Source organism: Rhinolophus ferrumequinum, chromosome 14 (genome assembly GCF_004115265.2).
Source record: "Rhinolophus ferrumequinum isolate MPI-CBG mRhiFer1 chromosome 14, mRhiFer1_v1.p, whole genome shotgun sequence".
Classification (NCBI taxonomy): domain Eukaryota; kingdom Metazoa; phylum Chordata; class Mammalia; order Chiroptera; family Rhinolophidae; genus Rhinolophus; species Rhinolophus ferrumequinum.
In genome coordinates this window covers 38,930,811-38,958,396 of record NC_046297.1, presented here as the reverse complement: position 1 = coordinate 38,958,396, position 27,586 = coordinate 38,930,811, and the positions used below count along the sequence as shown (strand labels likewise).

The following is a 27,586-nucleotide window of genomic DNA, read 5'->3' as shown; positions in this document are numbered from 1 at the left end:
CATGTATGTGAGTTTTTGCCAGCACCTTCCAAGTATCTTCCTACAAATCACTCACTTTGGTGCTTTGGGCTGAAATCATTGGGGACAGTTTTCTATAGTTCCTATGCTTCATGATTTTCTGAATACTAATATCTGCTTCCCTGGTTTTCCCTATCCCAGCCTTCTGACATTTTTATAGGTCCATTTACTTGCAAGGTAATTAATTCTGGCTGCCTCAACAGACAAAACTCTCAAATCTCAGTTTTTTTGTTCAGTAAAAGCTGACTTTTTGCTCATGCAAATTCCAATGCAGATTGGTGATAGCTCTCCTGCACCTGGTGATTCAAACAACCAGGATTCTTCTATCCTTTTATTTCCATCTTTTCATAGCTTCCAGGATTGCTTCTAGGGGAAGTGAGGGGTTGGAAAAGGCATACAAACTCTTAACCATGTTAACCCTGGGAAATTAATACTTTACTCCCTTTCACAGTCCTTTCGCCATGACCAACCATCATAAGTTCCAAACCCAACAGCAAGAGAGGATGCAAGAACAATACAATGTTTGGTAAACATTAACTCTTTCTGCCATAGGCTCTGATTCCCTAAATTAAATCCCTTCCTTCTTGAAGTATTTAGTTTCTGTTCTCCTTATTGACATACTATGAAACAATACATAATTATGCAATCTAAATATGTTAATTTTATGAAAAGGCACTAATCATTTGTTTCCATACCTGAATGTGCAAATATTGATTTTACTGTGTATGTATACAAGAATAGTATCTTATATAAAAATTTACATACATGCTTACTGTTTAGCCTATATACCTGATAGATATTATTTGTATTAATAGATTTAATAGCAAAGAATAAATTAAGATTAATGTCTAAATGAGGAGAACAAAACAAAAATTTGTTGGTAGGTAATCTATTTATACATATATCTATCACTGCTTTGAATTAAAATTATATATATTTTTTAGTAAGTGATAATATTTTTGACATTTATAAAGATATAGGACTGTCATCTACTAGACCTATAATGGCCAGGGCTCTCCTCATTATTTTCTTACACCAACGTTCCTGATGATCCATAGGTTGTACTAAAGTGAGCAAGGGTGGATATGAAACAGGATGTTGACTCCTGAATTTGGTAATCATTATATTTTCAGATCAAATTATTAGCTTCTGTTTAGCTCTTATCCAAGACACAAATAATATGTACAAAAACTCAGTCCTTTAACACAACATCTTAGAACATTTACATTAACACGATTATAGATGTGGATGCACTATATATACTTTGCTAGACCATCATCCTTTCTATTTGAAGACAATGTTAAATGGACAGGCACTTGTTTCCATCTCAATGACTATGATGAAGTGGGCTAATTTCCAGAGATGATGTATTGTCAATGTAGGTGGCAGAGCCAGCTTACCCCATAGGCAACACTTAATTCCTGCCTGAATTCAAATATTCATTACTGTGTTCTGCCTATTCATGTCTTTGTCAACGAATGAAGGTCAAGTTACTCCAATTTGTGTTAACAGGAAATGTGAGTACAAGAAGCAATCTGAAAGATAAATGTGAATTGAGAGGAAGTACTTCAGGTGAGCCATTATAGGACTGAAGTCTAATTCTGCCACTTTTCTTTCATTCAGGTTAACTTATGGAAAAAAGAATGAAGACAAAGTAAGTGAGTGAACACTCACTCATTATTGAATACGTACTTACTCTGGACCAGATTCTGTGAGCAATAATTTCACATATATTTCCTTACTGATTCATCACAACATCTCTTTAACAAGGCACTACTGTTTTCCTTATTATATAACGAGGCCTGACTGTGCCACTTATTGTCTCAAAAACTTTGAGCAAAGCTTCTTGCCTTTCTCAGCCTCATTTTTCTCATCTGCTAAATGAGAATAATAATACCTACCCTACAAGCTAGGCATTCTACACACATATAATTATTTCTTTAAAGTTTTCCTTCCCTAATAGACTATCAGCTACATGAAGCTTTGAAAAGCTGACTTGTCTGGTGCTAATGGTCCTCTTCCCTCCATGACTCAGAGCCTACTTGTAGGAGGAACTTTAAAATAAGAGTTCACCTGGACAACTTCAATCATCCTCAGACATGTGCACATCCTCAGGCAGAAGCCACATTTAGTACAGTACCATTAGAAGCTTATCTTTGCCACTAAAAATACTCATACATCAAAGACCAAAGAAGAAAACTGTAGAAGAAAAGTGGCCAGTGATGATAAGCAGAGAAGGTCACCTTACTCTTGATGATTGCTGGCACACATGCATCAAGTGACACAGAACAGACCAGAATAAAAGTACTGAGACTGCCAGGTACGAAGACTAGGGAAGAATCCACAAAGAAATACTGACTTTTTTTGAAGTTACTGACTTGTGGCCAGGAGTCAGTTGTTGGTTTCTGTCCATTCACTGTGGGTCTTTTGATTCAGTTCCTTCTCAATCATGAAGAATAAAAAATAGAAAACTAAAAACTACCACCCTCTACAGAGAACAATGTCATCAAAGATAATGAGAATCATCCTTGACCATTTTGTAACTACCAATTTGTACTTCTTAATCCCTTCACCTGTTTCACCCAGCACCCCCTCCTTCAATCCCCCTCCCATCTGGTAATTAAATACTATAATAACTATACAAAGTGCCAGATGTATACTAGACTTATCTGGGGGATCACTTCATAAATTATGTAAATATTTAACCACTATGCTGTACACCTGAAATTGATATAATATTGAATGTCAACTTGTGGGGACAGAGCCCCAAAAAGCAGTTTCCAGGCTCGCGGCCTCACATAGAAAGGTGCTGGCTCAGGTAGTAAATGGCCATCGACTGTGATCAAATGGCCATCAGCTGTGGCTGGTTGGCCGTCAGCTGTAACCAGTGAGCCATTGGGCACTAATATAACTGTCGTGGCTAGGCTAGCAGCAAATGGGGGCTAGCAAGAAGAAGGTGGCTGAGCTAGCAAGAGCGGACTGCAGAGAAGTGGATGCCGCCAGTGAGAATATAGTGGTATGACTCCCCTATCTATGGCTCCGTGGGTGTTCCTTTTTGGCCTCACCATATCCTGCGTTCTTGTGTGGGGAGCGGGAGCAGAGACCCGCAGACCCCACATGATACCCTGCATGACACAACTATAATTGTAAAAAATTGAAAAAAGATAATGAGAATCATAATGTCTACTTATAATTACTTTAAACTTTTCCCCGTCACTAAGTCAACTGATCAATGAACACAGTACATACCCTACTATGGGCCAAGTTCTAGAGATATTGTAGTAAACAAGACACATACACACCTGTCGTGCAGGAGACCCTGCTCGCTGCGCCATTTGTCATGCAGGGCGGCCTGCAGGGTCTCTGCTCCCGCTCCCCACATAAGAACGCAGGACATGGCAAGGCCAAAAAGGAACACCCACGGAGCCATAGGTAGGGGAGTCACACCACTATACTCTCACTGGCGGCTGGGTTGGAGAAACAGGAAATAGGAGCCACACTATTCTCAACCCTCACTGTGCCGCTTGCTAGCTCAGCCACCATCTTCTTGCTAGCCCCCATTTTTTGCTAGCATAGCCACAGCAGTTATATTAGTGGCCAATGGCTCACTGGTTACAGCTGACGGCCAACCAGCCACAGCTGATGGCCATTTGATCACAGTCGATGGCCATTTACTACCTGAGCCAGCACCTTTCTATGTGAGGCCGAGAGCCTGGAAACTGCTTTCTGGGTCTCTGTCCCCACAACACCCTATATTCTTGTAGATGACAATCCAGCAGTGGAGGAAATGTTAAAGAAATACTTATATGTATGAAGAATACCTAGATATAGAGTAGGGATTATTCACATTTAAGATGAGAAGACTGAAGCTGGGATTAGTAAGAGGCTTTGAACGCTGTTTTCGAAATTGTAAGTGGCACAGTAAGCATCAAACCTGGATTTTTATACTTCTAGGTGAGGACTCTTTCTATATTGCTATACAGCCTGGCTGCCTTTCTACCAGTTGAGGGGTGAATATGGTGAATATAAATGAGAATGGGAAAAGATGAAATAGATTACAATTGATTCTGGAAGCGACTTTGAGTCCTTCCCTTCCTTAACTTAAACCAATGGAGCTATTGTTTTAGGGGGGTTTTAAAAAGGAGATACAAAGCATGTCTATACATCAAACTATGTTTTACAGAAGCTTCTTTGCTTAGGATAACTACCGTCTTTATTAGTTTCTATTAAATATCTATCAGGACACCTGTGACTTTCCTACGGGGTCATCTGTTGTTATCCAGTCAATAGATGTCTATATTAAGTATTTACTATGATACCCATCCTATGGTTTCTATCCCTCCTAAAATGGAAGCTTTAGATGAAACTGTGAATCTCAAAATTACAACATTTGCAAGGCCTTTGGGAGATCTATCCCCACAATGCTAGGAATGCTGTCTTGTGCTTGAACCGTCTTTGAAGATAAGGAAAAAATCGAAATGGCTGCTGATGCAGGTGCTGGAAATGTCTGACCATGGAGATTGATTCTGAGGAGGACCCAGACATCTGTGCATTTGAGTTCTGTGCGCCTGGGCCCTCTCTCTTCCATCTTCTACCTGCCTGACAGAAAACTGTTCAACATGCTCACCAACAGGTTGGGAGCCCACTATGTGCTCAGCCTGGAAGTAGGTGTTGGGAGGACTACAGTGAAGAAGACAGAAACGTAGACATTGGGGACCACAGTCTGGCCAGGAAATTGAGATCAAGCATGAAACAGACAATAAAAGTGGGCCTGAAGGAGTCCAGAGAGAGGAGAGGTTAATCTGGGCTGGAAGACTGCAGAGCCTTCACTTTGGAAATGGGATTGGACTGAGCATTGTGCGATGTGATGGGTTTGAGTAGAGGAGTTGGAGGAGAGCGGCATGCTGAGCAGGGCATGCAGCATCAGCAAAGGTGCATAGGTGGCAGTGAGGAGGGTTCGTACCGGTCACAGTGCGGACACCCATCTGGTAAAGCAGAAGACGTTTCTTGGAGAGAACAGCATTCAGCTGGTGTGGCATACTACCATGTTTCCACGAAAATAAGACTTAGCCGGACAATCAGCTCTAATGCGTCTTTTGGAGCAAAAATTAATGTAAGACCCGGCCTTATTTTACTATGATTTATATTAATTTTTGCTCCAAAAGATGCATTAGAACTGATTGTCTGGCTAGGTCTTATTTTGGGGGAAACAGGGTATAGAGTGTCCTGGGCCACAAGTCAGAAAACTGGGGTTCTGACACAAACTGTGGTCCATGTTCTTTCACAAGCCACATTCTCCTTGGGCTTTACTTTTTTCACATGAACAATCGTATCGTTCCACTAGATGATCTCTGCGAGTCCCTTCCAGCTCTAGCAACTTAAATCCTTCGATCCTCAAATTTATTGGGAAAGAAAGGGTACATTTCCACTTCGAGCTAAAAATCCCAGGGTAAACAGAGAACCTATACGATGAAAAACAAATAGAAAAGTGTCCTATTATTTTTAGCATAGTTGGGACCTCTGTAATTCCTTAAATCAGAAGGAAGAAGTCTGGGTGGTTTAATGTTAGATGCTGAGATTCACTATTATTTTTCTCCCAGAACTCACTATCCAGGGGTTGGTGGGGTTCGAGGAAATCCAGCCCACATGCCCATTTCTTTTCTCTTCCACTGCTTTTGATAGGAAGACATGCTTCACCAGTCACAGCCTGTAAAACTGGTCATGCACATTTTCTTTCTTCAGAATCATTTCCTTTTGAAGATGCTTCCTCACAATCAAAGTACTTGCTGGTCACTGTGGTGGCCTTCATTTAGTGCCTCAGAGCCGGGCCCTGCAGAGGGCCTGACTTCTACAGCCAGTTCTCAGAATGATGGGACTCGTCTCTGTCTCCTGGCAAGTGAATAGGGCCAGTGTGCAGGAGGAATGGCGACAGCCTATCCTCACAGATGTAATTCACACAGCAGATAATCTTGTCTGAGTCTCAACACAGCCAGGGCAAACATGACATCTTATACAGGGCTTTATATAGAACAAGTATTTTGCAAAAAATACTATTTTGATCTAGATGTATTTCCCTCAAAGAGAATAAATACATAAGAAACTTGATTTTTGAAGACCAAATAAATATAAGCACATACACATGCACTCATCAAGGGAAAGCTTCTAAGACTTTGATTTTATTTATTACTATATGCAGCATCCTCAGTTCATGTGTAGACTGAAGGAGGAGGCATTTCTGTTTGATCATTTTTATCTCCTCCCCCTTAGCAAGTGTCTGCTTTTTAAATTGCCAGCTGTTCTTAACAAGAAGCAGAATGACCAAGGTTTCCTTTTCCTGATAGTGTCTTATTAGGTTTTAATTGCTAATATTATTGCTTCCACCATTGAGTCACATGAGATAAATCTTCCAGTTTGTGAGGTCAACAACCAAGGTGTTGTCAAAGCTGGAAAACAGCATCTTGTATTTGGATGTTTCTCACGGTTTCAAGCAATAAATCATAGGGAGAGAAATAAAAAGGCATTTATTGAAATTAAATCATCTGTTTACAAGTAGTACATTTTTCCCCCCATCTGGAAGATTTGAAAAGAAAACAAAAACCCTAGATGTATATGTAATAGGGGAAAATGCTGGTCAGTCTTAAGTAATACATATCAAAATTTTTAGAAATAAGACTTGTGTAGCTAGTAAGAATATGACTTATTTAAAAAATTGAATGTAATGAGAAAAGATAAAAGATTAATTTTCTTCTCTAGCCTTCCCTCAGTAAGTGAAAGGGAAAAAACAATATGTAAAAACTGTATCTGAATATAAAATTTCAGGACAGCTAAACATAACAAAATTATTCCACAACTGAACTAGTAAACCGTAATCAGATCCAAAAAAGAAAAGCACAAAATTTTGAATCACTTGGATATAGATCAACTCACATCACACATTTTTGAATCTAAAACAAACTCTACATAGTTGCTGACAGACAGTGTGGAAAGAAATATCACTTCAAAAAGTTCACAGCAATTCACAATGACAGGACGACTTCCATCATGGGAATTCACTTCATGCCATTAAGTTACTTTTTACGGCACTTGGAGAATTATGATAAATTTTCTATTGTGACCACAACTAACCTCCCCACTTGAAAAATTATTAAATAAAATCTGTCTTCTTCCATAAGTGAAAATGACTGGCATTTTAAATGTGTGTCTATCAAAAGGGACTGAGAGTAGCACATCTGAGAGACTGCTGAGGTTAAAAGAAGTTTTCTAATAACAATATGACGTTTAAGATGGAGCTAGGAAAGGCAAAAGAAAAAGATTAAATGATTAAACTAAGGGTAATTGATTAACAAAAGTGCTACACTCCAAAGGCAGTGTAATGATGGTGACCAGATAAATAGACATAGACGTGGCCTTCCCATCTGACTTTATGGTCTGTGCCCCGAGCGTCACTCCTCCACTTGACTGCGCTTCCGCTTCCACCTGGCCACATCTCTTTACTTTCTTCCTCTCTCTTTTTTCCTGTCCTTTGTAGTCATAGTTAAGCTTCCTTACCAGTTTCTGTAAGAGACCTATGGCCTCTGTGGATTGACTCCTCCACTCCCCAAGGCGAAGCTTCCCTCTGGCCTGACGCACCTGAGTGGGGTCACTTCTGCTAAATCTGACAGACACTATTATTGGTATTATTTTGCGTTGGGGGCTGGAATTGCAAAGAGTAAAAGTCATGCTTATGGTGCTCAACTCTGACAATGGAAACAATGAGTACACATATGGAGAAAGAATGAATGAGGAGAGGTGCCACAGCATGGCGTGTTTAAGGATCTGCAAGTAGATGCAACACACAATACACGAATATACAGCAGGCAGCCTCTGCGGAAGAACCCGGAGGATGCACAGCTGCCACATGCCTCCTACCTGTGCCCACTCAGAAACCCACCCCTACCTCCGGGTCACTGGCTAGCACCAACCAACATCACTCCCCATTCCATTCTCTCTACCCATGTGCTCCAGATTTAAATGTAGTGACCCTAAGTATGTTCAGCAATATACCCATCCTGCACTCAACGACCTTTCTTTATTATGAAAATTGAAATAGTAGATAAGGGTGAATCAAGTAAGTTACAAGGCTAGACACGTTATTCCAAAGTCTGGATAATAGAACTGTATTGTTTATCTCTCTAGCAAAGTCCGTTCTGAAAATATGCTCTCTCTACCTCCGTAAAGCAACAAATGACTGCTTCTCCTGATGCCTTCCTGATTCACCCTCGCTGTCTCCCCAGGCTCCCCAGTGACTAGTGCTTTGCCCGCTATCTTTCAATGACAGGCTGACTTCACTGGAAGCCTGGCGTTGAGAGTTGAGAGCAGCTAAGATTTGGAATTAGGGATTTCTTTCTTCTTCAATAGTTGGTGTTGGGGGCTGGGAAATGGGGGATGAGAGGGACCAGTTAATAATTGCCAAGAATAATCAGTAAAATTTTTGAAAAGCCCTATTCTGAAAGAATAATAAACAAAGACCCACAGTGAAAATCCTTTTTTTTTCTTTTCAGGTAATCATATTTTTTTTAAATTAAAGTTAATTGGGGTGACAATTGTTAGTAAAGTTACATAGATTTCAGGTGTACAATTCTGTAATACATTATCTATATTTCACATTGTGTGTTCACCACCCAGAGTCAGTTCTCATTCCATTACCATATATTAGACCCCGTTTATCCTCTCTAGAGCCCACCTCCCCTCTTACCTTCTGGTAACCACTAAACTATTGTCTATGTCTATGAGTTTTGTTTCTTCATTTGTTTGTCTTGTTCTTTTGTTATTTTCAGTTTTATACACCACATATCACTGAAATCATACGGTTCTCGACTTTTTCTGTTTCACTTATTTCGCTTAGCAGTATAGTCTCAAGATCCTTCCATGTTGTCACAAATGGTCCTATTTCATCTTTTCTTACCACCGAATAGTATTCCATTGTGTATATATACTACAATTCCTTTATCCATTCATCTATTGAAGGACATTTTGGTTGTTTTCATGTCTTGGCCACCATAAATAAAGCTGCCATGAACATTGGAACACACACATCTTTATGGATAAATGTTTTCAGATATTTGGGGTAGACCCACAAGAGGGATTACTGAGTCATATGGTAACTCTATTCTTAAATTTTTGAGGAACCTCCACACTGCCTTCCATAGCAGCTGCACCAGTCTGCATTCCCACCAACTGTGTATGAGGGTTCCTTTTTCTCCACAGCTTCTCCAACACTTGTTACTATTTGTCTTGTTGATGATAGCCATACTGACTGGGGTGAGGTGATATCTCATTGTGGTTTTTATTTGCATTTCTCTGATGATTAGTGATGTTGAGCATTTTTTCATATGTCTATTTGCCATTTGTATGTCCTCTTTGGAGAAATGTCTGTTCAGGTCCTCTGCCCATTTTTCAGTTGGGTTGTTTGTTTTTCAGTTGTTGAGTTGTATGAGTTCCTTGTATATTTTGGATACGAACCCCATATCGGAGGCGTTGTTTGCAAAAATCTTCTCTCATTCAGTTGGTTGCCTCTTTATTTTGTTGATGGTTTCTTTTGCCCTGTAGAAGCTTTTAAGTTTGAATAGTCCCATTCATTTATTTTAGCTTTTACTTCACTTGCCTTTGGACTCAAATTCATAAAATGCTCTTTGAACCCAAGGTCCATATGTTTAGTACCTAAGTTTTCTTCTTTGCAGTTTATCGTTTCAGGTCTTATGCTTAGGTCTCTGATCCTTTTTGAATTTATTTTGGTGCATGGTGACAGATAGCAGTCCAGTTTCATTCTTTTGCACGTGGCTTTCCAATTCTGCCAACACCATTTATTGAAGAGGCTGTCTTTTCTCCATTGTATGAGTTTTGCTTCTTTGTCAAAAATTATCTGTCCATATTTATGTGGTTTTATTTCTGGGTTCTCAATTCTATTCCATTGGTCTGCATGTCTATTTTTCTGCCAATAACATGCTGTTTTGATTATTGTTGCCCTGTAATACAAGCTAAAGTCAGGGAGTATGATACTTACAGCGTTGTTCTTTTTTCTTAGGATTGCGTTGGCTATTCGGTGTCCTTTGTGGTTCCATACAAATCTGATTTTTTTTGTTCTATTTCTTTAAAAAATGCCATTGGGGTTTTAATGGGGATTGCATTAAATCTGTATATTGCCTGGGTAATACGGCCATTTTAACTATGTTGATTCTTCCAATCCATGAGCACGGAATGTCTGTCCATTTCTTTGTGTCTTCTTCAATTACTTTTAAAAATGTCTTGTAGTTTACAGCGTATAGGTCTTTCACATCCTTGGTTAAGTTTATTCCTAGGTGTTTTATTTTTTTTTGCTGCAATTGCAGAAGGAATTGTTTTTTTTTTAATTTCTTTTTCTGAGATTTCATTGCTAGTATATAGGAATGCAATGGACTTTTGTACGTTGATTTTGTAGTTGGCAACTTTACTGTATTTATTTATTGTTTCTAATAGCTTTTTGGTGGAGTCTTTATGATTTTTATATATAGCATCATGTCATCTGTAAAGAGTGACAATTTAACTTCTTCATTCCCAATTTGGATGCCTTTTATTTCTTTCTCTTGCCTGTTTGCTCTGGCGAGGACTTCCAACACTATATTGAAAAGCAGCAGTAATAGGAGACAGCCCTGTCATGTTCCTAAACATATAGCAAAGGGCTTCAGTTTTTCACCATTAATTATGAGATTAGCTGAGGGTTTGTCATATATGGCCTTTATTATATTAAGGTATTTTCCTTCTATACCTATCTTATTAAGTATTTTAATCATAAATGGATGTTGTATCTTGTCAAACGCTTATTCTGCATCAATTGGTATAATCATATGATTTTTGTCCTTTATTTTGTTTATGTGATGTATCACATTGATGGATTTGCGTATGTTGAACCATCCTTGTGGCCCTGGGATGAACCCCACTTGGTCATGATGAATAAGCTTTTTAATGCATTGTTGCATTTGATTTGCTAGAATTTTGTTTTGGATTTTTGCATCTGTATTCATCAGAGATATTGGTCTGTAATTTTCTTTTTTTGTGTTATCCTTACCAGGTTTTGGTATCAGGGTAATGTTGGCCTCATAAAATGAGTCAGGGAGTATTGTCTCTTCTTCAATTGTTTGGAAGATTTTGAGTAGGACAGGTATTAGATCTTCTTTGAAGGACTGGTAGAATTCACTAGTGAAACCATGTGGTCCCTGACTTTTGCTTTTGGGAAGGTTTCGGATGACTGATTCAATTTCCTTACTGGTGATTGGTCTATGTAGATTTCCAATTCTTCGTGATTCAACCTAGGAAGGCTATATGTTTCTAAGAACTTGTCCATTTTTTCTAAGTTATTGAATTTGGTGGCATATAATCCTTCATAGTATTCTTGGATGATCCTTTGTAAAAATCTTTAAATGAGGGCTAATAAGTTGCATTTACTAAACCTGGGCAGAATCACTGGTAAGAACATGTTTGCTTGGATGGCCTAGGATCTTATAATCTGATAGGAAAATTGGGATCATTTGTCAAGGATGGAAATGAGATGATTTGGGGTGATAATCTTCGTGCTCATCCACCTAATATCCTGTAACAGCTATTAAACACCTGTAACTAAACCATTTAGAAACTGTAGATGCTGTGATGGGTCGAGAAGGGGATTAGAAGTTACTGCAGGTACAGTTCCTGCACCAGCCAGCAGTAGCTAAACCTTGACAGAGAAGGAGGTAGGTAAGAATGACTTTTTCTAATTCTCTAATCAGTACCTTTATGTCAGTGTTTCCAAACTATGGTCATGAAAGGGATTCCATTAAGTCAATTTCTAAAAATTATAGGAGAGCTTATACCTTTATTGGTAAAATGGTTCCTTGAGTAAATTAAATTGGCAATTTAATTTCTTTGCTTTTGGTTAGAAGAATATCAACTTCATACAGTAACATTGATCATCTGTTATGTGTGATTGTTATAAAATTTTGTGATTAACAAAATTTGAAAATAAATCATGGCTAATTAACAGATCTACCTGTTTATACATTTTTCTCAAAATCTTACAAAGCACACAAATAAAGATGCAAATACAAAGGAAACTTGATGGTATAATGATTGGGGACCATTGGCTTTGAACATTCACAGTTTTCCTCATCCTTTCCTCATTATTCCATGACAATGGAGGTCACAGGTAGATCACTGTTGTGACTGTCTAGTTCTTATCTTCTCCACATGCGAAGCATAAGGCTGAATGAAAGATGTTTTGTTTTTTAGAAAAGAACTAGAAGGACTTCCAGCTGCTCATGCTGATGCAGAAGGGATCCCCTTCTCATAAAACCAGTAGAAATGCTTAGAGAGTATGAATTTTAAAAACTATGGTTTAATGTATAGCATAACTCACCAAACAGATAAAGGAAGGCAAGAAGAGAGAAAGAAAGGAAGGAAAGTAGAAAGTAAGAGAGGGAGGGAGGGAGGAAAAAGGGAAAGAGGAAGAAAAAGAAAGAGAAAGAGACAGAAATCCCCAGATACCAGAAACAATTAGGGAATTTAAACTAGAGCAGAAAGTAAAAGCTAATGCTTCAGTAATCCATGTCCTCTGAAAACCCTAAGCTGAGAAAGCAACTGGGAGACCATCTAAGACCTTGGAAACCCAGAGAGATCAAGCCAAAGTAAATACGGATTTGCTGTGTAGGCACCTCCATACTTCACTCTCTCAGGAAAGAAAGGACCCGGTGAAGATAGGCCATAATGGAAAACTACATGCCAAAACTTTATGTAATGATATATGACTTAAACTATACGTGGTTTAAGTCAAAAAGTCATTGGAAAGGCAGAAGATAGAGTGGTGGTTGACAGGAGCAGAGAGGAGAAGAGAATATGGAGTTACTGTTTAATGGGTACATAGCTTCAGTTTCGCAAGCTGAAAAAAGTTCTGGAGATGGATGGTGGTGATGGTAGCACAACAATGTGAATGCACTTAATATTGGTTAATTGAAAACCTAAAAATGATTTAGATAGTAAATTTTATGTTACGTTTATCACAACAAAAATATTATATAAATATGTGAATAAATCCAAGTAAATACTGGCTTATAAAATAATAAAATTTATTTACATATTTTATGTAAAACATATAAATAGACAGATATCAATGTTCTGGCTGCCTTCTCAAGAGTACAGAATGTAGGGGGAAGTTACAATGGAGAAACCTGATAATCATACCTCAGTTAAGTGATCAAGGTCAGCACCAACAATGATAAGTTATGTTGATAGCATGTACATGATAGCATTATATCATGATATGATGTAATGAAAATGGCATTTTACCTTTGTGATCTTCCTCCCTAAAACCCATAACCTCAGTCTAACCCTGAAAAAAAAATCAGACAAATCACAATGAAGGGGCATCTACAAAATAACTGACCAGAGCTCCTCAAAACTGTCAAGGTCAGAAAAAAACAAGGAAAACCTTAGAAACTGTCATAGTCAGGAAGAGCCTAGGGAGCCGTGACAACTAAATGTAATGTGGTATCCTGGATGAAATCTTAGGACAAAAAAAAAAAGTATATTAGGTAAAAACTAGGGAAATCTGAATAAACTACGAGCTTTTAGTTAATAACCATGTATCAATATTGGTTAATTAATAATAACAAATGTCCCATATTAAAATGTAAAGTGTTAAGAGGAAACTGGGTGTGTGGTATAAGGGAACTCTCTGAATTATCTTTGTAATTTTTTGTAAATTTAAAACTTTTCTAAAATAAAACATTTATTAACAAAAAACTCAATGGAAAGGGATAAATTGAGTTATAAACACAACTGAAGAGAAATACTATGAACTGAATGATTGGATTGGAATAAATCACTCAGAAAGCTGCAAAGAGAGATGAAGAGTATCAAAATGAGATTGAGAGATACTGGATACAGAATGAGATATTTGTCTTATGAAGATTGCAGAAGGAAAGAATAGAATGAGAGAGAGAGAAGTATTTCAGGAGACAATAGTTTATGAGATTACAGAATTCAAAAAGGAAATAAAATAGTAAGAGTTCTCAGACTGAAGAAGCAAAATGACTCAGAGCAGGGAAAAATAAAAGCAAAGATGCCCCGAAACAAATCACAGTAAAAATGCAGGTCATGCATAGATACAATTAGATTTCCCAAGAGCAACTATAGGAGCTAAAAGAAAATAGAGTAATATCTTCCAAATTCTGGAAGAAAATAACTGCCACTTATGAGTATAATTCCACACACAACTAAACATCATTCAAAGGTAACTAAATAAAGGCATTTTCAAATAAAATAGAGTTTATTACACACAGAACTGCATTAAAAGTACTACTGTGGTTTCTACTTCAGGAAGAAAGTAACTAAATAAGAAGAAAGAAATAATAGTTAATAAAAATGTCGATAAACATGTTGGCAATCGAATGAGTACTGATTATAAATAATAATAACAGCTAAAATTAACTGAGCAGTTATGTGACAGGAACTAAACTAGATCATTTAATTACCATAATAAGCCTATAGTAGATACTACTAAAATCCCCGTTATGTATATGTGGAAACTGAGGCATAACACTTAAACAGTTTGAAAGGCAACACAGCCAGTAAGTGGCAAAACCAAAAAATAATAAAAACCAAATAATAACAAATTCAGGGGTTTAGAAATAAGGCATAATTAAACCCTAGTTCACAATAATATTATGATAATATATATGATGGGAGGGGATATTTTGGAGAAATTTATGCTTGCTATATTATTTAATTAAGACAAATACACCTGAGACGTTTTCATAGTAACCACTAAAAGAACAGCAAAGAAATATATAAGTTGCCAAATAGCGGAGGGAAAAATAGAGTGAAGGAAAAGCCAGTGAATACAACAGAAAGGAAAAAAAGGAGGAAAAACAGAAAACAAAAATAGCAACTTTAATAGAAAAAAATGTTAGAAAATTACTGAAATATAAGTATTTACAATAAAGATAAACAGAACAAAGATCCATGTTAACTATGGTAATACTGTGAGACTGATTATTTAAAAATCTAACTATATGCTGTTTATAATAGAATAAAGTAAACAGCATATAGTTAGAGTTTTAGTTTCTTTACTCTTAGATAAGTCAGGAGTAAAGAAATAGAAAAAAGAAAAAGTAACCGAAAGAGAGTTGGCTTCATGATATTAATAAAAGGTAAAATAGACTTGCAAGGAAAAATCATTACTAAGGATAAAGGACTTTAGGTGTAACTATAAAGCAACAAAGCCTCAAAGTATATAAGGCTAAGCTGATAGAAATTCAAGGAGAAACTTACAAAATCACAATCCTAGTGGGAGATTTTAATATACTTCTCTCAAAAACAGATGGATCAGATAAAAAACTAGTGATGATACAGTAGTTTTGGACAGCACAGTTAAGATTGCTCTAATGAACATATGTAAAACCTTATCCCTGAGACAGTGAGGCTAAGCATTCTTTTCAAGCCAACACAACACATTTTAAAAAACTGACCACGTAATAAGCCAAAATTAAGTCTCAATGAATACCAAAGATGTGGTATTGTATAAACCATGTTTAACAATCACTATATAACAAAATTGGAGCTCAATAACTTAAAAATAACTATGCATTTTTCAACACTTAAAGAAAACTATGATAAAGAAGAAACCATAATGAACACTCTAACGTATTTAACTGGATGGCACCATTTCAAAACTTGTGGAAAGCAGCTAAACAAGTGCTTAGAGAGAGATGTATGGCCTTAAATGTAATGTTAGAAAATAAGAAAGGCTGAAAGTTAATGGATTAAAAACTTCAAGAAGATAAAAGAAGTAAAACAAAATAACCCAAATACAGAAGAAAATAATACTATTTGTGTAATTCAAAATCACAAAAATTATATGATACTGTTTTTGGATATACACACTTACCGAATAATGTTAAAACAATGAGAACACTCATAACATTTATGAAGCATCTATTATGTTTACAACTGCAGAAGGAGATGGGGATGGACTGTGAAAAGGTACAAAATAGGTTTCAACTATATTAGTAATTTTCATTTCTTGGAAACTAAGGATCTGAAACAGATATTTGAAATTATTAACATTTATGAAATCTGGGTGGAGGCTATGTCAGTGTTTATTATTCTATGTCTCTTTCCAAAAATTTAAAGTATTTCCCAGTTTAAAAAAGGGGGAAAAGAAAAACTTAAAGAGAAAAGAGTAAAGATAAAGAAATGAGATGTTCTACTTTTGTCAGTTGTAAGTAGCATCAGGAAAAGGAATAATAGTAATGTGGAACTTCTAGACTCAGTGAAAATGGCATATCCAGCACTTAGCTCAGACCTTGGTACAGTGCTCTAGAATGCTAACTGCCATTGTTATTTCATCCTAAAGTCCAAAAGGATCTACTCTTATCTGTACATCAATCTAATAAGACTTGGATGAGAAATCTTATTTGATCCTATTTTATTTAAGTCCTAAGGCAAGAGTATTTACTGCTACTGTCAATTGTTTTTTTAAAAATAAAACTTTATACATTTGTAATTAGTAAAATGAGGTTACTGTTATTGGACATTACTAAAGTTTCTTCTTACTATAACCACTTTAAGTTTGCCCCATCTCCCTATATTCCAAATCACTTCTCCAACAAAGATCTCCATTTGAATTTCAAGTCAGTGAGATGATCAACATAATCATGGCACATTATGTTGAAGGAAACTGTAGCAGCATTGCCTCTACAGTTTCCTTCAACATAATGTGCCATGGATTTTTTATCTTTGCAACTCTAACCAATACAAGCCTACGTTATATTTGATTCATATAACAGCCCTGCAAGCATATTGTCATGTATTTTACTGATAAGGAACTCAGATAGATCTGGTGACCTGCCAGAGATAAGACATACCTCAGAAGGTCGTCCTGAGAATTAAAACAGGTCATGTACCTGTAAAGTAACTGGCTCATAGGAGATATCCCATAAATATTGGTTCTCTACTCCTTTCTCTCAGGTGTCAATTAATGTTTGTTGATGTATGGTTGAATTAATATCTGTTTATTATATTAAATGAAAATATAGGATACAGGGTTCTTTTGGTATATATTTTGCATTTTTATAAAAAAAATCTCTGCTTTGTAAGTTCAACCACTGTTTTTTGCAGCAACATATAGTAAAGTTCCAGAAAGGCAATCAGTTCAAAAATTCCTCTCACTCCTCATTTGTGCCCAATAATGACATTCGAATGATTTCATATTAAAGTATTCAACTATAAAAGAAATTCACACTTCCCTCCTTCAGTAAAGGAGTAATTCCAGTATGAAGCACTTCATAAAATATTTCTTTGTTCTAACATGCTGCTTGCAACGAGTGAATATGGGATGGCTAAATGGATATATAGTCTAGGGTGATGAGAACAGAAATATAGCCTTTGAAACACTTCCTGACTTATATTTGCCTACACACATTAATCAAAGCAATAACTTACAATAGTTTCAATTACATATTAAATATATTCCTTTGAAAAGATGCCATTATTACAGAGAAAGAACAATAATATGAGCATCAGTGGTCATCATCCTCAGTTTTACATGCATGAGGATCTTCTGAGAATGCCTGGAAATTGTGGTGTTTTGACTATATTAAGAAATACAAAGATTACTTGAGAATTCACTCAGCAGGGTAAATTGTAACCAGAAAGCACTAAATTTGATTATTGGTTTTCTATCCCTTGTTGTTTTTCAATATTACAAATAATTTACTTTATAGTAAATTACGTTGCCGTCAACAACTATTTCCTGTTTTCACTATTTTTTTCTTTAGGCGTATTATAAATCTTTATATATTCAGTGCCACTAGGTTAATGACACTGGCAGAGAAAGCAAAATGGACAGAAAAACAACCGAACTCTTTCCATCCCCATGTCCTGTGAATGTTATTTTAATTCTGCATAACTTTTATGAAGCACCTATTAAGTGCCCTTCTGTACAACTGTGAGGAGAGAATCATAAATATACTCATGGATGGTGTCTAAACTGAGGTGACGGTTTGTGAGTTTGGTTCATCAGAACCGGCCACAGATCTTTTATTATGAGGGCTTCTCTGCTGTGGGAATGACCCTGACCAAGCTGAATTGTGCAATGGGATAGAGATAAAATCAGTCCTGAGAGTATATCCTCTGGTGGAATATCCCTACCCTTTTTTTGGCAGTTAGCTATAATAATAATGGTTACTATTATTGATGGTTTAGTGGGGCCCAGATACTGTCTAAATTATTTCAAGTTATCCTATCAATTATTCAAGATAAATTGTTCACATTGTAAAGAAAAGGACACTGAGGCTTAAATGGTTAATTTGTCCAACATAGCACAGCTACTAAGTAGCATAGAAGGATTTGAATCCAAAGTACTCTAATACAGAGTATGTGCTTACTCTGTTATCTGTATTGCTTCTCATTCACCTGCAGATTTTGAGTTATTTAAAGGTTAAGGAAGAAGGATTTAAAGGGTGAAAAATCCATGAGATCTGGGTCACATCGTATAGTCTGAAGATGCTGGTGTCCAGAGAGAACATGGGCTGAGAATCAGCTCATCAATGATGGTTATTCAGTATAAGGAGGGTGTTAGCAGGATCATGAATAAGTAATTTTATAATAGTCAACTTCTCTCATTACTTTATTTGCCCTGTTGTTTCCATCACATGCCTAGAAGAAACTCTGTTCCTAGTGCTTGATTTTGGATGTTCACAGGGTTGAAGGGGCCTAAAAATGAACTAAACTTTTATCTTCCAACATAACTTTTAAAATCCAGTTCACCACAAAGGTCCAATCAGCTGTTCATAGTACATTTTCTTATTTGTTTGCAGAACTCTGTTTTAAGCAAGTTTACTGGAAAAGAATCTATTCTAAGCTGGTAAACCACAGCTTTTGCAAAATGCAGCATTAGCATAATACAGAGAAAAGTGTATAGTGAGAAACTTAGCATCCCTGGAAACACCATGTCTTTCTCTTTGTTATTTTAACATAGAGAGATGGAAGCTGGCTTGTCAGCCACATACCAAATAAAATTTGCCTAGTAACTCCAAAGTTGTGGTTCTCCAGGCTCAGTATAACTGGCATTGCCCCACTAAATTTTCCTGTGTCTCCATTTTACTCATCACACTTCTTTGCAGGTTAAAAGGATAACCTACCCAGTTATCTTTATTTTAAAAAGAAGTCCTATCATGCAATCCCATGCTTTAAATCTTCAATGGCTCCCACTGCCTATAGCACCAACTCCGAACTTTCAGCTTTGCATTCAATGCCCTTTACAAACTGACCTTCACCTTTCATTTGACTCAGGTCCCACCTCTCCTCACTCACCTATTGCTCTAGAACCACAAAAAACATCCTCCACTCTCCAAACTTTGTACTTTCATGAACTCTAATTTTATTCTTCTCTTCTCCAACCTCCCACTCTTTCAAGGCTTAGCTCAAATGTCTCTGTCTATAGGAAGCTGCTTGACTTTCAGCTCCTTGATTGTAGGACTTGTGTCCTATTCCTGTTTTTTGCCTGAAAATAAGTGTGTGTTCAAGATTTATTACTGAAATAAGAAATCTCCTTGTGAGTCAAGTTGTGAAATACCATGATGATACTGTTTTAGTGAGTTAGCCTACATTTTCCAGACATTCTTCGGTCTTACATGAATCCCATTCTTCGGTGGGAGGAAATCCACTGGGGCTGTAAGGCTATCATTATTAAGTTTTCCCATATCCCTTCTTCTCCAGGATAAATAGTACCTTTTTTTTAAAGCTTCTGTTTCCTTTACCAACACTGCATTTCTTAACTTTCTAAGGCATATAGGCCAAATCAAAGCAGATGTGGGGGAGGAAGCTGAGCATGCCATGGATGAAGGGGCCCCATGAGACTCTTCCTCTGACAGCATTCATTTGCCACCCCTCCAGACTCTGTCAGCCAGGAAGGAATTGGTCACGATGCTGTTTGCCACTAGGCCTGAGTCTTGTCTACTTTTACACAGAAATAGTATATTCTAACTAACTGGTAAAATAACAACAATATTCATGCAGTATAAGGCTCTAAAGTGACTATGCCACATCCAAACTAAAAGGTACAAGTGATTCATTTTGAACAAATCTTATTTTATCTCATGGACCTATTTGGAAGATCAATTTATCTACAGTTAGTTGTTTTACACATGCCATTGGAAATGCCTATGTTAGCTGACTGAGATACAAAGAGACTAAGTGTTTTTGTAAAACTTACAAATGTGTTCAAACCTCAGGAAAGGTTCTCAGCAATTTCCAGCTGAAAAAATATGTATCTGCCACAGGTCTTATGGTAAAGTAGACACTACATAACTTGCCACTAGAGGAAATAACACATCTGAAAAAAAATGAGAAGATCATCCTCAAAAGACCATGAGAAGGAGCCATAAATGCCTCATGACCAGAAACTTACTTTTGGAAGTAACAGGAAAAAAGAAAGAAAGAAAGAAAGAAAAGTGTAAGTAAATTCTTGAAGTTTCTAATTCCTCTATTGTTCTAGGTATTTGCCTCACTAAATACAATTAGAAAAAGTCAAGACCAAAATTTGTTCAGAAAAACTAAAAGCATACAGCCACCTACACATTAAAATTCAAATTAATAAAAATGAAATTTAATGTTGGGCAAATTTTTTTTCTAAGCTTTAAAACAAGTTAATTTCTTGGACAGTTCCACAAGCAGATATATTATTCCCTAAAGGTATTGAGGACCAGTGATTTTAGTAGGATACCTTTCCCAGGAATATCAATTGCCCTTCCCATGTTCACAAAATACCTGTGGAAGAAGAGCATCCAAAATGGGAGTAGGGAGAATTTGTGGAATGTTTTAAGATAAAAATTCCTTCTAGAAGAGAAATTCTACCAAATTCTGATTATTTGGGGCCATAGAAAAACATGGCAGAGAGAGCCCATATGTCAAACATTTCCAATAATGCTACATTCATTCTAATAAAATAGGCTCATATAATGTGGATAACAAGCTAATTGTTGGGTAGAGTTTACCCTTGGATAGGTACTAATGCTCTTCAAGAAGAAATACAAGAATAATCTCTACCATGACAATTAAGGAAGAATTGCATGGTTCTATCTTGTCAATATTCTCGCAACTGCAAGATCCCAAAGACAGAGTACAAAACCTGGAATGAAAACAAATCTAAGGCCATTTGTGTTCAGTTCCATGAAGTATATCTGAGCGAGTATTCTTGGATTCTTCTCCAGTTCTGCCAATACCAATGAATGCCCTGGGGAAGTGTTTTCCAAAGTACACGTCTATCTGTGGAAGACTCTCCCCCCAGAACGTTTCCTGATGAATAAAGAAATTACCAACAGGGAGTTTCCAAAACTTACTTGATGATAGGACACTTTTTTTTTTCTTCTGAGGATGAGTGTTACTAGAAACAGATTGGGAGTGCTGTTCCAGTAAAAAGCATTATAAAGTACGTTAGAATATCGGGCCAAGAGTCAGGCTGCCTGGATTTAAATTTTTACATAATAGCTGTGTGACCTTGAGCAGGGTACTTAGCTTTTCTTTCTTCAGTTTCCTCTTCTGTAAAATGGATATAACAAGTGTATCTACTGTTTGTGTTATTGTCTGGAAGAAAAGAGCACCTGTACATAATGGAGTGCTTAGCACAATGTCTAGAGCATAGTAATATTCAGTAAATGTTAGCTTTTGGAACTGTTTTTATACCCAGAGGTATGGCTAAGCCGGGGACGGGAAGGGGGGGTTCCTTTCTAAGTGGGATCTCCTTTTTAGGTCTGGGCTAGTCCCAAGTTGGCTTCAGGGCTATGCTGTCTCTAGCTCTACCCTTTAGGTTTCCATTTACTGGAAGCTGCTCATTTCTCTTGCTCAGTTATTCTGGAGTGGACTTCCTGGGACTTTTACAAGGGAGGCTTGGCCAGGGCCTTGGAGGAAACCCTTTTTCTGGATGGATCCCCACCTCTAGGAGAGAACCCACTACAGTAGAAATGACTGCATAAAGCTCTCGCTTCACCAAAGCCTTGGGCCATGTTCCCTAGTGTACTCTGGCCTGGAAGGCTTGGTCACTTCTGCATGACTCTTTCTACTTTCTATCTCTACCCTGCTATTCCTGTTGACAGAATGTTTATAGTAATAGCAATGCTAAGAATCTTTCTTTTCTTTCTTTTCTTTTTTGGTTTTGGCTTAAAGATTTAATTGACATTTTTTAAGTGTAGTATTAACACTGGGAAAAAGTCATTGGAGCAAGAAAATAGGTTCTGCCCACAATTATAATCTTAAATTTAATTTTTTTTGTAATGTACAACCTAGATAAATACAATTCCAAAATACTGTCCCTAAAAATGATGGATTCAAAGGACACAGAAATTTTTGCAGGCTGAGAGGTCAATGGAATTATTTGATAAGGATTAAATAAAGAGCCACAGAAGTTGCTTTAGGAGATTTTACTGACTATAATAGCAAGATTTCTTTTGTGCAAATGCCAAGTTTTAAATCTCATTCAGGTACATTTTAACAGAATTCCACTTGTATTTTCTAGTAGGTTTCTTTCTTTTAGACCCTCTGTTGGAAAGCAGTCAATTTTAGTATTGCTCAATCTAATGATATGCCCAGAAAAAGTTTAAGCATGAGGCAAGACTGCAAATGTCTCAATCTTCACCCCAAATTGGCATTGTTTTCTCATGTTGTGCATCTGCACATAACTATCCTTACTTAAAAATCAATTTTAATGTTCTGGTTTCTCTCCAGAATACCATAACTGTAAGTTAGTATAAACCTAGTTATATAGTGACTAGCTTTGCCATTCCAAGTAGTTAACAGTCTTTGTAAAATGGTTTTTAGTTATGAAATATGGAATGATTATACGCAAATATATCTGGTAGCTATACCTAAAAACTAAAGATTTAAGGTATAGCATTAAAACTATTTTCCCATTTTATAATATTGTTCCACAACGTAATTACCATGATATTCGTCAAGTTAGACTTCCATTTTTGGGTAGTCACTGCACCTGTTTTTAAGTGGGATAATTATGATTCAGTTATTGCAACTCACTATCCCCAAAGCAGCATTGGCATTACCTAGAGAGCTGAAAGAGGGTAAACGGGTCCTTCAGGAGACATTTCTTTTCTTTTTTTGAGGACTGTTTTCTTGATTACTTAAGTGATACATGATTATTATATCAAAATCTAATGTTACATAAATATATGAGGTAAAAAATGAGCATCTCCTGCAATTTTGTAAACCTTCTCTCCCCCTACAATCCCAAGATTGTTACTGTCAACAGCCTTCTCCTCATTTTTAATGATGTGCAGGACTGTAAGCTCTAACCTCTGCTGGGAATTCTTCATTGCTCCCCTACTGCTTCTATTTCTCTTTATAAAAGAAAGCTCAAATGTCACCTTTGTGAAGGTGCACTGACCTGCCAAGCCAGGCTGGTCCCTCCTTCACCAGGTGCCCAAAGTAATTTGTACATATTTCAATGAAAGGACTTATAACAATTTCATTGTAATTTTTGAATTAAATGTCTCTCCCACTTTAAGGACTTCGAGGACAATTTCTCATTCCTCTTTGGTACAAGGCATCTGGCACACTGACATGCAGTCAATGCACAATAAGTATTTGTTGAGTGAATGAGTGAAGGGGTACATAAATAAAACATTTTTCTAACATATAGACTTTCAAGCTCTGTAATAATCACAATCGGGATGCTCACCGTTAAATTTTTCTAGAAAGATGTTTCAAATATATTCCATATTTCAACAGGTAGTACAGTTAATTCTAATTTTTTTGTTTTGTTGAAGGTCTGAAAACTCAAATTCTAACTTCACAGAAAATGGTAAAGTTGGAAGAATTTTGGGATGGATGGTGGTTTATTTTTTAATGCCAAATGAACATTTTGAAGCATAACATCTTTAGCTATAGGCTTTGTCCACTGATACCAGAACATTCCAGGAAATGACAGTTCAAATAAACAGTTTCAAGTCCAGTAAACCACAAATACAAAAACAGTATTGAATAGCATTTCACAGCAAATAGCCTTCCGTTGACTGTCATTCAGTAATGACTGATTATATTTGCAAAGTATAAACATCTCTTCTGTTAGATTAATTGAATATGGTTTTAGCTGATGGCTTGGGCAAAAGAGTGAATCTATAAGAACAGTGAAAGAAAAGAACAAAGGAGAAGAAACAAGAGGATGAATTTTAGAACAATATTCCAAAATATCAGAAAGCCCCACTGGACCAACACTTCAAATTAACAAGCCCCACTGAGGGACTTTGACATGCATGCTATATGACATGTCATCCAAGAAAGAGCAGCCAAAAGGAGTCTCATTTTGTTGGAAAAAGAGGTTGCCACAGAGCTTTCATATTTCACCAATTAAACAGTTTAGGATCCATATAATTAAGTAATATAATTATGAACCCATTTCTTGGCCTATAGCCCTAGGTCCTATTTCTTATGTAAGTATGTCAGTAATTGTCATATAGAACTAATATGTCACTTGTTGGACCCAGTTCTTCATAACACATATGCAATCTAGAAATAGAAATCCACAATGTAATTTAAAATTTAAAATTAAAGAGCAAGACTCAATAGGTGCAATCACAGGAAATGAGGTGAACAGTGGAGACTGGGCATTCAAACCTAAGCAAGAAGTGGAAGCAAGAAGTGACCAGGAGCAATTCAGACTCTTGAAAATGGAAAACAGTGAAGGACTCACTAGATTTCCTTCATACCAGGGATGGTGAATTAAATAGTAAAAGGAAAGGATATTTGGGGATACCATATCAGCTAGCCCTAGAGTCACGTCAGTACAACTAACATATTAAGTTCAGAGGCAAAGTAAACACTAATGGGGGTGGGGTTAAAAAATTATCATCCTCCTTACATAAAAAATGTGGTACTGTCAGAGTCATGCTTATTAAATAATAAAAGTTAACATTTATTGAGTACTTGGGTTGGGTCAGGCACTGTTCTAATTACATTATGTGAATATATTAGTTAATTTTCAAAGCAACCCTATCAGATAGGAGCTATTATTATCCCATGTCACAGATGAAAAAACTGAGGCACAGACAGGCAAAATAACTTGCTTAAGGTCACAACTAGCTAGCAAGCTGTCTAGCTGCGATTTGAACCCAGACAGTCTGGCTCCAGATTCTGTGCTTTTTAAACAGTATGCCATGCATGCTGCCTCTTAACAGCTAACTCAAAGAAATATTACTCTTTATTTTAGAGTTTTATTCATATGTTTACACAGGTTTTCAGAAATCTCTAAGAGAATTAAGCCCTGAATTGAAGGAAACTGATTACTGGCTATGAAAAGCAAGTAAGTCAGTGTACTTTCAGAGCTGGAAAAAATACATGGTGTTTGACATTTATCCATGCAATTGAATTCAACTCAATTAATAGTGATTTAGAGTTCCATGCTGAGTACTAAAGAAGTAAGATGCAAAGCCTAGAGAAGACACAATTTTTATTCCCACTTAAAGCAGATAAAATACTCTAGAAGCTTACAGTTGAATACTGATGAAGAAAATGAAGCCCAAAGAATTCAAATGACCTGTCTAAGGCCAAAAAAAAAAAAAAAAAAAAGAAAGAAAAATCGTTTGTGGCACACAGTGACCTAAAATCAATTCAGACAGGTTCAGTTTTCTTTGCACTCTACCACTAGGCTTCCAGTCAAGCTTATTGAACAAACTGAAATAAAATGAACTTCCAAAATAATTATTGTGTATCTTATAGTGAGGGAAATGTTTTAGTATCTGCCTGCCTCATCTCTATAACCCAATTCATTCCAGAATGAATACTTAAATACAGAACAGATAGCCAAGGGAATATTTTTTAAGGTTAGGAGGAGGAGAGAATTCACGTGTAGAGTCTCCCAAATCTTCTCTGAAGGAATGTATGTTTTTCAGTTTTATGTTCTGGACAATTTATCTCTCTCAAACCTTACCCAATTCTAAAAGAAGACTTTGAAATTGTCTATACTGATAACTATGTGTATAGGTACATGTCTACGTCTCCCACTCTATTCTAAGCAACTTAAGAACAGAGGACCAGCTTTAAATCTCTCTGTATGCCCAGCTTTTACAAAATGCTTTCGCATAGTAGGTGCTCAGTGTGATAATGATGTTAAAGATTTAAGATATACAATGTAAGGCTTCCAGTTAGATATCTTTCAAAAATAAGACCCTGTATCTAGGTCTCACAGAGATTTTTTTTTATTAGTTTATTTTACTGGGGCAATATTATGCCCCCCTTCACCCCTGATCTGCCAGGGGACATTTGGCAATGTCTAGAGACATTTTTGGTTGTCACAACTTGGGGGCAGATGGTACTATAGGTATCTAGTAGGTAGGGGCCAGAGATACTACTAAACATCATATGATGCACAGACCCTATGACAAAAAATTATCTGGCTCAAATATTAATATTGACAAGGTTGGAAGACACTGGCCTATTTTAGAAGGAAGGAAGGAAGGAAGGAAGGAAGGAAGGAAGGAAGGAAGGAAGGAAGGAAGGAAAGAAGGAAGGAAAGAAGGAAGGAAGGAAGGAAAAAGAAAGAAAGAAAAAGCACAACTACCTTTCCATTTCTCCATTTTTAAAACACAAGTAAGACATAAATCAAAATTGCAGACCAAAAATTTTTCCCAAGCAAGACAATTTCAGCAACCTACTTTAAGATAAACAATTATTTAATGGGCTGATTTGCAAGATTAGAAGGGTTCATTAAAAGCTGAAGGAAAAGCATAAATTTAAACACATATGTACTTAAATAAGCAATGGAAAGCCTTCACAAAAGGGATTATTCTAATCTTTATTACATCTGGAACTCAGATTATTCAACAGTTATCATATGAAACATTCTGCTGATGAGACATTTTAAAACCACCACTTGTCTTCTGATTCAGACATAGAGCTCTCACTTCAGATTGTTTCATTATTTCTAACCTCACTCAAAATCCACCTCTTGGACAAGTACATAACGAGGAAATGTATGTTATTTTGTTTGCTAATAAGGTCATCACTGCTTTCACTATTAGCTCTGCCTTTTTATGCCTTCCTGTCTTCCCCTTGTCTAGATTTACCTGGAAAGTACAGTATTTAAACCTGGATTCCTTATTGTGGCTAAAGGAATCATTCCATTAGTCCTATGTTGCTCTTCTGTCATGAAAAGACAACTGTAGAAAAGCTATCCTAACAGCCTAATAATGTCTTTAAGATGAACAAGGAACTCAAAAAATTGAACAGGCAGTAACACTTCCAAACTTATTCTATGAAACCATCATTACCCTGATACCAAAACTGGAAAAAGGTATTACCGAAAAAGAAAATTACAGGTTAATATCCTTGATGGATGTAGATGCAAAAATTCTCAACAAAATATGAGGAAACTGGATTTAATAATACCTTAAAAGGATTATACACCATGACCAAGTTGGATTCATCCCAGGGTGGCAAAGATGGTTCAACATCCATAAATCAATCAATGTGATACGTCACATTAACAGAATAAAGGATGAAAACCATATGATCA

General features: G+C 36.6%; 1 protein-coding gene across 1 annotated transcript in view; it reads right to left on the bottom strand.

Annotated features, from left to right (window-relative positions):
- The window catches only part of CPQ (carboxypeptidase Q), a 598,544-nt gene that overhangs the window by 160,186 nt on the left and 410,772 nt on the right, over positions 1 to 27,586 (bottom strand). The window lies entirely within an intron of this gene.